This window comes from Aristolochia californica, unplaced genomic scaffold (assembly GCF_029961685.1).
Source record: "Aristolochia californica isolate CCGP_79_NKW_82.1479 unplaced genomic scaffold, dmAriCali1.0.hap1 SCAF_245, whole genome shotgun sequence".
Classification (NCBI taxonomy): Eukaryota; Viridiplantae; Streptophyta; class Magnoliopsida; order Piperales; family Aristolochiaceae; genus Aristolochia; species Aristolochia californica.
The window spans coordinates 5,001-15,006 of NW_027181932.1; the positions used below are offsets into that span (position 1 = coordinate 5,001).

Sequence of the window (10,006 nt, forward strand, 5' to 3'; positions counted from 1 at the left end):
ATTCGTGATATGATATTGAGAAAAGATCAATAAATATCTCTATGGATTCTCCTAATTTCATTTAGGGTATACTAAACGACTACGGTATCATATATTATGGTATCATTTATATATAACGAAACTCAACTTCTTTCCTTTATTTGATTTGATTGTTTTTTGTTTCTTATTGTTTTCTTTAGCTTAGTTATATTTCCTTCGGATGAATCTAAAATACCAGACTATACCTTTCCCCATTTTCGCGAGTAGAATAAAAAAAGGGGATTTAAAATATATCCTTCTTTACTCCGGCAGAAAAAAAGGGAAATATTCCCAATATCTTTTGTCCCTGCCCCTAAATAGAAATTAAATAGGAAGTGGAGATTGGAAATGAAAGTCCCGTTCTCACATTCGTTCTCCATTACATTAGCGGAACAAAAATATCTGATGCATCCATATGGAAATATTTGATACATGAAGTTATGTGACCCGATATCTATATCTAAGTCCTATATGGATATAAACCGATCTTTTTCTGGAACCAAAAAAAGATATTGAAAAATAGACTGTTCTTGTGACTCGGAATAAACATTTCTTTGTGGAGGAAAGGGATGGGCGATTTATTCCTATGGGTCATCTAGGAACAAGAAGATTCAATCGGAAATATCGACAAATTCTTGCGTGGTCCAAGGAAATAAAAAAAAGGCCCGGCTTCCACAATTTAATCTCTATTGAATATGAATATTTTTTAATATAAGAATAGCTGATATAGTCACCATTCAATGGGTCAGGTCCACTTATTTTTTATTTTATTGATTTCTAAATTTTCTTTTCCGATCGATTTTATTGGAACAGTATTTTATTGGAACAGTGGAGAAGTCGGAATGTTTTGGTTTGCTGATTCATAATCTGAATTGGGTATCTAAAATATATATGTACCAGGACCAAAAAAACAGGAATAATGAAAAATGAGGAGAAGTATACCCTGTAATGACAACATAGCGGTCCCCCTAATAAGATTAGGGCAATTACTTATCATCATAATGAACAAATGTTCAACTTTGTACCTATAACTCATTCTATAATTTATTTTGAATAATAAATAATAACTCATTATGTGGGCAGTTACCTTAGATATATTTATTATATTACAAATAAATATAAAAAATCTCTCTTTTCTCTGCTGAATAATGAACACTAAGACTGCAAACTGGAGCTTCATGAAAAAAGCCCCTTATCGGATTTGAACCGATGACTTACGCCTTACCATGGCGTTACTCTACCACTGAGTTAAAAGGGCCCGTTTTATTCAATTCAGGAAGAAGCCACTCGCTGCTATGAGTCTACTACATGATCCATATATTTACTATATGTACATATATACATGTATGCATAGGGATTCACTCAGGAACAAGAAATTTGATTTACCTATACCTATGAGATTCTATGAAAAAAAAAATGATTATTTTCTTTTGTATATTTGATAAATAGCAATGGTAATGCAATGAATTCTTTCAGGGCCGGGCCTATACTAATTGCTTTGCTTTTATTGACCCATCCAGATGAGATTCACTTGATTGATACATGTACGAATCTGACATCGATTCAAAATATTTCAGCGAATCCCTTCCCTGATTTACCAGTTCTACATCATCTTTTTGAATCGATCAAAAAAAGCATTCTATCGTTTTTTAATTTCCTGGCTTAGTATTAGTGTGAGATAAAGATAGGTTATATCCCATCTTAACGATGAGTGAGTCGATGAGTCAAAATGGAAGAAAGGTTTGACTTACCTTTTCTGTCTGTCGAACAAATCATTTCCTGAGGGGATCCCATACTTCGTTATATATATATAGGATATAGGACGGGATGGTTCATTTCATGAATTAAAATCAAAAATTCTATGGAATCGTAGAAGCAGGAAAGATTTTTCGGATCTAGTCATCCCATTATAATTATACATTACATTATATTGACAATTCCAAAAAACTGCTCATACTATGAACATAGTATGATGGCGATCGGGCAGGTATGCCCCTATCGTCTAGTGGTTCAGGACATCTCTCTTTCAAGGAGGCAGCGGGGATTCGACTTCCCCTGGGGGTAGGGTACTACGAAAGGAAGTTGATCATGGATTATCAATAAGCCCAGAATTTGTTCTTCCTGGGTCGATGCCCGAGCGGTTAATGGGGACGGACTGTAAATTCGTTGGCGATATGTCTACGCTGGTTCAAATCCAGCTCGGCCCACTAATTCGCCGATCCATGATAACCAAATTTGTCCTCCAGAAATGCCCATTATTTAGATATTTAGAATGCCCCATATATTCTAAAATTCTAAAAGTATTCTAAGGATATATGGGAATAAAATATATAGGGATAAAGGGTCCATTTTTTCTACAATACCCCTTGGTTTCTTTCCAATTTCTCACATCTTCTGATCTGTCTAAAGATCTAGATTCCCAATTTGTTGCAAAGGTAGTAAAGAAAAAAAGAGTCCTTTTTCCATTGAAAAATAGATTCTCAATATATTAGTAGGATTACCAGTAATCTGTGTCATTCTTACTCTAGTCCGTATCCATGTGGATATCAGTATATCAGTCGTGTTTCTTTTACAACACGAGAATATTTCTCGTAAATAGAAACGAAACGAATGAAAGCATAAGAATACATATATGCATGCTGTATACCTCACCCTGGGATTGTAGTTCAATCGGTCAGAGCACCGCCCTGTCAAGGCGGAAGCTGCGGGTTCGAGCCCCGTCAGTCCCGACCTCGGATCCGATGAATCCATCAATTCATCTTCCCATTTTCTGTGAGGAGGGGGCCCGGGACAGGATTGAATTTCCTGCGGGGATCCTTAATTTTTTTTTATTTTGTTTTTCGTTTCGAATTTCTCATCGGACAAAGACGGGAATTTCAATTATTTGAACTAGTACCGATTGCTGGGGGAGAGGCATACGTAGTCGTAGGTATCGCCATACTGGGGATTCCAAGAGAGACCCACTGGTTTGACTTTTTCAATTGCTTCTGATCCATGAAATGGAATAGGGTACAGAGTACCCATACGTTTCCAGGGAGTACATATACAAATTGTACTCGTTTATTCTACGATACACAATTAACTAACTTAGTAACATAGTTACTCGGGCAGCAGAGTACTATTAAACCTACTCCCTTTTGTTTTCGTGTTTTCGAGATACGATTTTGTGCAATCTCAATTAGTAAAGTAATTAAAAACAATCTATCTATCTTATTCTTATTCAAATTGCATGCTGAATTTAGCTTTCAGTCCCAATCCAAGGAAAAAGAGGGTCCTTACTTTTAATATAAAGTAAAGGATCAAACAATGATCCGTCCCTTTTGTTTCTTTTCCACAGGGGGAATGAATCATTTTTTTTTTCTTTATTTTCTTTATCTTTATATAATATATTTTTATTTTAGGGTTTCATCGAAGAAGGAGAAAAATCAATAAAGAAAGAATTTGTCGGAATATTAGATCTTTTTTTTTATATCGAGACCCATCCCATACCCATACCTTTATCACATTTCTCTGCCTTCCAGGAGGATTAGATCATTACGAAAACTTCGCTTCGAGCTTAACTCCTCCCCCTTTCCATTTCACTCCTACTGTTTAGGTCTGTTACCAATGGAAGGCCGGCAACAGAACACAGGTCAGATGATACCTCGTCGGATGATTCTTATAAAGAAGATGATAGATTTTAGAAACTAAAGAATGAAAAAAAAAAAGATGAGAAATTCAATGGGATTCTTGATTAGATCAGGAATCCCATTTTTGATTCGGTATGGATAAAAGATCTTCCTATGTTATACTATTCAATTCTCGACGATGAATCGATTTAATAGATCAGATATTGTTATTCATATTCATAATATAATATTGAATATTGATCCGATTCAGTATCAACCATCAGGATGCACCCATTGAATTTACAGGAGAAATCTTTTTATTTTTATTTTTTTTTTTCTATGGGATTAGATCCCGAGTTATTGCGAAGCAAAAAAAAACGATGAGATTATGGAAGTCAATATTCTCGCATTTATTGCGACTGCGCTGTTCATTTTAGTTCCTACTGCTTTTTTACTTATCATCTACGTAAAAACAGTCAGTCAAAATGATTAGAATTAAACTTGACTTATTAGCTCTTATCAATGATTGACGAAATAAAAGGGATTCCAATTCCAAGTCTTAAATGAAATTAGAGAACTGGAATCAACAGTATAATAGATGGTGTAGTAGAAAGGTTCATATAGTTCTTTCTACCACACTATCTATTATTATATTGTAAAAATATTGTATTGCATGTATAAAGTTGTATTGTATAAATTCAAAAAATGGATGGGTTTGATATAGACTAGATACAATATCTATCCATATAAATGAAGTAATTGATTGGGCCGTTAACAGATACCCCACGGAGTTCTATAGTCACTTCTTCGGATTTGAAAAATAAGTATAAGTAGTAAACACCACCCATTTTTCATGCTTGAGCCATGACATGAGGTGAGTCAATAAAGCATAAATAGGATTCCTAGAAGTATAAAACTTAAGTGAGCACGGATCACCCGACGCAAGATCTTATTATGCGTAGTACCCCTTTGAACAACCACTACGTCTATGGCATCTCCAGTAGAAAGTACGTATCCACGTAATAGTAGCAGTACTTCCTCTTTGAACAGTCAAGAGGGAAAAACAAATAAAAAAATAGGGGTTGGTTGCTCCTCATTGTAATATCCATAATTATGGTAAGAGCGGGTTCATCGAAATCGAATATTATATTTAGGAATAGGAAGAGTTCGGCTGGAAAAATTTCCTATCATGCGCATTCCTTTGAGTTTCGAAATACGAACAACATCAGAATCAAATCATTCAAATATTGATCGAAAGATCATTGTTCATATATTACTGGATTACCCTAGAATTTTTGAAATGGATTATCTTAAAACGCTTCGCGGAACGGTCCATTAAACATAAGCACCATTGATCCAATTTGATTACTCAACTTAATTAGTAGTACCCCTAGAGTCCACTTCTTCCCCATACTACGAGTGAAAGGGAAAACGTAAAGACCACCATTAAAGCAGCCCAAGCGAGACTTACTATATCCATGTAAATTATCTCCCCGATCTCTATGAATATGAAGGAATTATTCCATTATTAATCACTAATAATAGTGGAATCAATGGTGCAGAGTCAAAATGGCATTTTGCTCTAACGCTATTGATGAACCAATCCAATGAATACAAGAGTTCCTATACTCTAATTACAAGGATCTCCGGTCGAATCGGAAAGCAGTAAGCAAAAGCAAGATATACAACTACCCTTGGAGATCTTAAAGGAATGTTACTAATGAAAGATGTAGGAATAGTAAGACCCATTGTTTGTTTTGTTAGCTTTCATAAGCATAAGAAAAAAAAATGGAATATAAATAGAATATATATATATACCATAAAGATGTAAAAGATAACTATCTTAACTATCTATCACATACCTCTATCTACCCCCCAAGTCTTACTGTCTCTGTTTCTTTCTGTGAAACAATCGGGGGACACCCCATTACGTTCTTGGCAGGGTGTTACAAAAAACGGAGAAGTATTTTTCAACTTTTATTAGAAAATTAGATTCTATATTCTATAATATAGATATAGAATAGTTAGTTATTCTATAACTATAATAGTTATAGTTAAGAGTTGATTACCCATCCAATCCAATATTGATTGGATACCTGAGTAAGTACTCAGGGATTCTCGTGAGTCTGGATACAAAATACAAACTATCCTTAGCCCTTTCCGCAACTCCCAATTTGATTCCCCACCAACCTACCCAATTTAATTCAAGACTCAGTCAGTGGGCACCACCCTAGTAAGGTAGGGTAATTAGGAAGTATTGATAGTGCTTCCTATAATCTCCCTCAGATCCTAGAATAGAAGCAAGGATTGGATTTACATTTAGGAACCGAACCCCCTTTCCTTCGGCTACCCCGATTTTAGGTATCTGACTTTCGTAGTTCTGAATCTCACAATTTCAGTTTTACTATCGATTCGATTGATAAATCAAATACAAAGAAATAGCCCGAACCAACCAGTAATCAGTCATAAATCGGTTTTTTTTCATATTGATACCCGATTTTAACCATAACCAAATGATAAAAATTCAAGTCTTTTTTTTTTATAGAACCTCTGTATTCTTAAAATACAGTATCTACAACCCTAGTCATGCTTCTGTCAGGCAAGAATTTTGTGAGTTCTATTAGCATATGTGAGTTCTATTAGCATAGAAGGATAAGGTATTCCGAAGCTTTTCTTTTGTTGATCAGGCGACACCCGGATTTGAACTGGGGAGAAAGGGATTTGCAGTCCCGCGCCTTACCACTCGGCCATGCCGCCAAAATGATCCAAAATAGACCTAACTCTTTCTTTTTTTTTTTTTTTTGGGGGGGGGGGGTTACTCAACCTTTTTTTGGTTTGAGTTGGATTTTTAAAACGGGTTTCTTTATCCCTTTCCAAAAGGGATCCCTGGGTCCAGGGTTCTCTTGATTGTATAGTGTTTCAAAACATAATATTTTTTTTTATATTGAAACAGAAAAAAGATATTTCTAGGCACAGAGTCCAAAATTCAGAGTAAATTGGAGCCATTAATTATTTCCTGTGAATTCATGAACAGTTCTTGGATTTTGATCTAACGTTTTCTTTCCTTACCTTAATAATTAAATTAATAACATAAGAAAACAAAAAAGTTGATACACGACTAATCAGTATCAATTGTTTTCAATTTCAATTATAACAACATATATGTGTATATGTAAACCCTCGAACATAAATTGTTACACGCATACCTAGTCCTATCCACCTTATCTTATAGGGAATTGTCGTGCTTGAATTTTGCATTGAATATTTTTCTATTGAATAAGTTGAATCTAAATTGGAAATTCGCATATAGCACCCCGAAAAGAGGGGATATGCAGATAACTAGATAGCTATATCTGGATATACTTATACAATGCCCTTTACGCACTTCAATCGTATTCTACTAATTCTACTAACACTAACAAGAGCTCCCTCTTCTCTGTGAATCCTTTTTTGAACAATGGTGGAATCAATGAAATAAGTTAAGTGCTAAAATAAAAACCAACTCGATACTGTTCCGGATTATTCTGTCTTTATCTCATTCATAGAGAATGGATCAAATCATGAATCTATTTCTGGTACCCAATCTTATTTCTGATACCCAATCTTATTTCTGATACCCAATCTTATCGTAATATCATAATAACAGGTAGAAATTGGATCCATTTGTATATTCTATACAAGACTCCATCAGTCTAAGCTAAGGGGCAGAATTTTGTTTCAAGGAATGTTTTATTAATCCATCTCCATTTGGATCCGTCGAAAATTATCTCTCTTTATTCCTCCGTCTATGCCAATTTCATAGGTCTATGGAATTGGATAAAATTTCATGTGATTCAGTAAAAAGAATATACATTCCATCATTGCTCGATCGATCTATATGGTTCGATAAAGACTTAACCAATAATGGGATTTTTTCAATAAATGGGAAACTTAATTAAGATGCTCCGGGATGAAAATGAGGGAATGTCTACAATACCTGGATTTAGTCAGATACAATTTGAAGGATTTTGTAGGTTCATTGATCAGGGCTTGACCGAAGAACTTCATAAGTTTCCAAAAATTGAAGATACAGATCAAGAAATAGAATTTCAATTATTTGTGGAAACATATCAATTGGTGGAACCCTTGATAAAAGAGAGAGATGCTGTGTATGAATCACTCACGTATTCTTCTGAATTATATGTACCCGCAGGATTAATTTGGAAACCCGGTAGAGATATGCAAGAGCAAACCGTATTTATTGGAAATATTCCTCTAATGAATTCCCTGGGAACCTCTATAGTAAATGGAATATACAGGATTGTGATCAATCAAATATTGCAAAGCCCCGGTATTTATTACCGTTCAGAATTGGACCATAACGGAATTGCTGTCTATACCGGCACAATAATATCAGATTGGGGAGGAAGGTCAGAATTAGAGATTGATAGAAAAGCAAGAATATGGGCCCGCGTGAGTAGGAAACAAAAAATATCTATTCTAGTTCTACTATCAGCTATGGGGTCGAATCTAAGAGAAATTCTGGATAATGCTTGCTACCCTGAAATTTTCTTGTCTTTCCTGAATGAAAAGGAAAAAAAAAAGATCGGGTCAAGGGAAAATGCCATTTTGGAGTTTTATCAACAATTTGCGTGTGTAGGTGGGGATCCAGTATTTTCGGAGTCCTTATGTAAGGAATTACAAAAGACATTTTTTCAACAAAGATGTGAATTAGGAAGGATTGGTCGACGAAACATGAACCGGAGACTGAATCTTGATATACCTCAGAACAATACATTTTTGTTACCACGAGATATATTGGCTGCTGCGGATCATTTGATCGGAATGAAATTTGGAATGGGCACACTTGACGATATGAATCACTTGAAAAATAAACGTATTCGTTCTGTAGCAGATCTGTTACAGGATCAATTGGGTTTGGCTCTGGTTCGTTTAGAAAATGTGGTTCGAGGAACTATATGTGGAGCAATCAGGTATAAATTAATACCGACTCCTCAGAATTTGGTAACTTCAACTCCATTAACAACTACTTATGAATCCTTTTTTGGATTACACCCTTTATCTCAAGTTTTGGATCGAACGAATCCATTGACACAAATAGTTCATGGGCGAAAATTGAGTTATTTGGGTCCTGGAGGATTAACTGGTCGAACTGCTAGTTTTCGGATACGGGATATCCACCCTAGTCATTATGGACGTATTTGTCCAATTGACACGTCCGAAGGGATCAATGTTGGACTTATTGGGTCCTTAGCTATTCATGCGAGGATTGGTTATTGGGGGTCTATAGAGAGTCCATTTTATGAGATATCTGAGAGATCTAAAGAGGTACTGGTGGTTTATTTAGCACCAAGTATAGATGAATACTATATGGTAGCGACAGGAAATTCTTTGGCCTTGAACCAGGATATTCAAGAAGAACAGGTTGTTCCAGTTCGATACCGTCAAGAATTCCTGACTATTGCATGGGAACAGATTCATCTTCGAAGCATTTTTCCCTTCCAATATTTTTCTATTGGAGCTTCCCTCATTCCTTTTATTGAGCATAATGATGCGAATCGGGCTTTAATGAGTTCTAATATGCAGCGCCAAGCAGTTCCGCTTTCTCGGTCCGAGAAGTGTATTGTTGGAACTGGGTTGGAACGCCAAGCGGCTCTAGATTCGGGGGTTTCTGCTATAGCCGAATGCGAGGGAAAGATTATTTATACCGATACTGACAAGATCATTTTATCAGGTAATGGAGACACTATAAGCATTCCATTAGTTATGTATCAACGTTCCAACAAAAACACTTGTATGCATCAAAAACCTCAGGCTACGCGGGGTAAATGCATTAAAAAGGGACAAATTTTAGCGGGTGGTGCGGCTACTGTTGGCGGTGAACTCGCTTTGGGAAAAAATGTATTAGTAGCTTATATGCCATGGGAAGGCTACAATTTTGAAGACGCGGTACTCATTAGTGAGCGTTTGGTATATGCCGATATTTATACTTCTTTTCACATCCGGAAATATGAAATTCAGACTCATGTGACAAGCCAAGGTCCTGAAAGAATCACTAGGGAAATACCCCATTTGGAAGCTCATTTACTCCGCAATTTAGACAGAAACGGAATTGTGATGCTGGGATCTTGGGTAGAAACAGGTGATATTTTAGTAGGTAAATTAACGCCTCAGGCGGCGAAAGAATCATCGTATGCTCCAGAAGATAGATTATTACGAGCCATACTTGGCATTCAGGTATCCACTGCAAAGGAAACTTGTCTAAAATTACCTATAGGGGGAAGGGGCCGGGTTATTGATGTGAGATGGATCCAGAAAAAAAAAAGTCCAGTTATAATCCAGAAATTATTCGTGTATATATTTCACAGAAACGTGAAATC

The 10,006-nt window shown here is 35.8% G+C and overlaps 3 non-coding genes across 3 annotated transcripts; 1 reads left to right on the top strand and 2 right to left on the bottom strand.

Annotated features, from left to right (window-relative positions):
- Positions 1–1,204: 1,204 nt before the first annotated feature.
- TRNAT-GGU (transfer RNA threonine (anticodon GGU)) lies at positions 1,205–1,276 on the bottom strand. The gene has a single exon. It is a non-coding gene; the product is annotated as a tRNA-Thr (tRNA).
- A 1,397-nt stretch (positions 1,277–2,673) lies between these two features.
- TRNAD-GUC (transfer RNA aspartic acid (anticodon GUC)) lies at positions 2,674–2,747 on the top strand. The gene has a single exon. It is a non-coding gene; the product is annotated as a tRNA-Asp (tRNA).
- A 3,564-nt stretch (positions 2,748–6,311) lies between these two features.
- On the bottom strand, positions 6,312–6,383 carry TRNAC-GCA (transfer RNA cysteine (anticodon GCA)). Its single transcript has one exon. It is a non-coding gene; the product is annotated as a tRNA-Cys (tRNA).
- Positions 6,384–10,006: the final 3,623 nt, after the last annotated feature.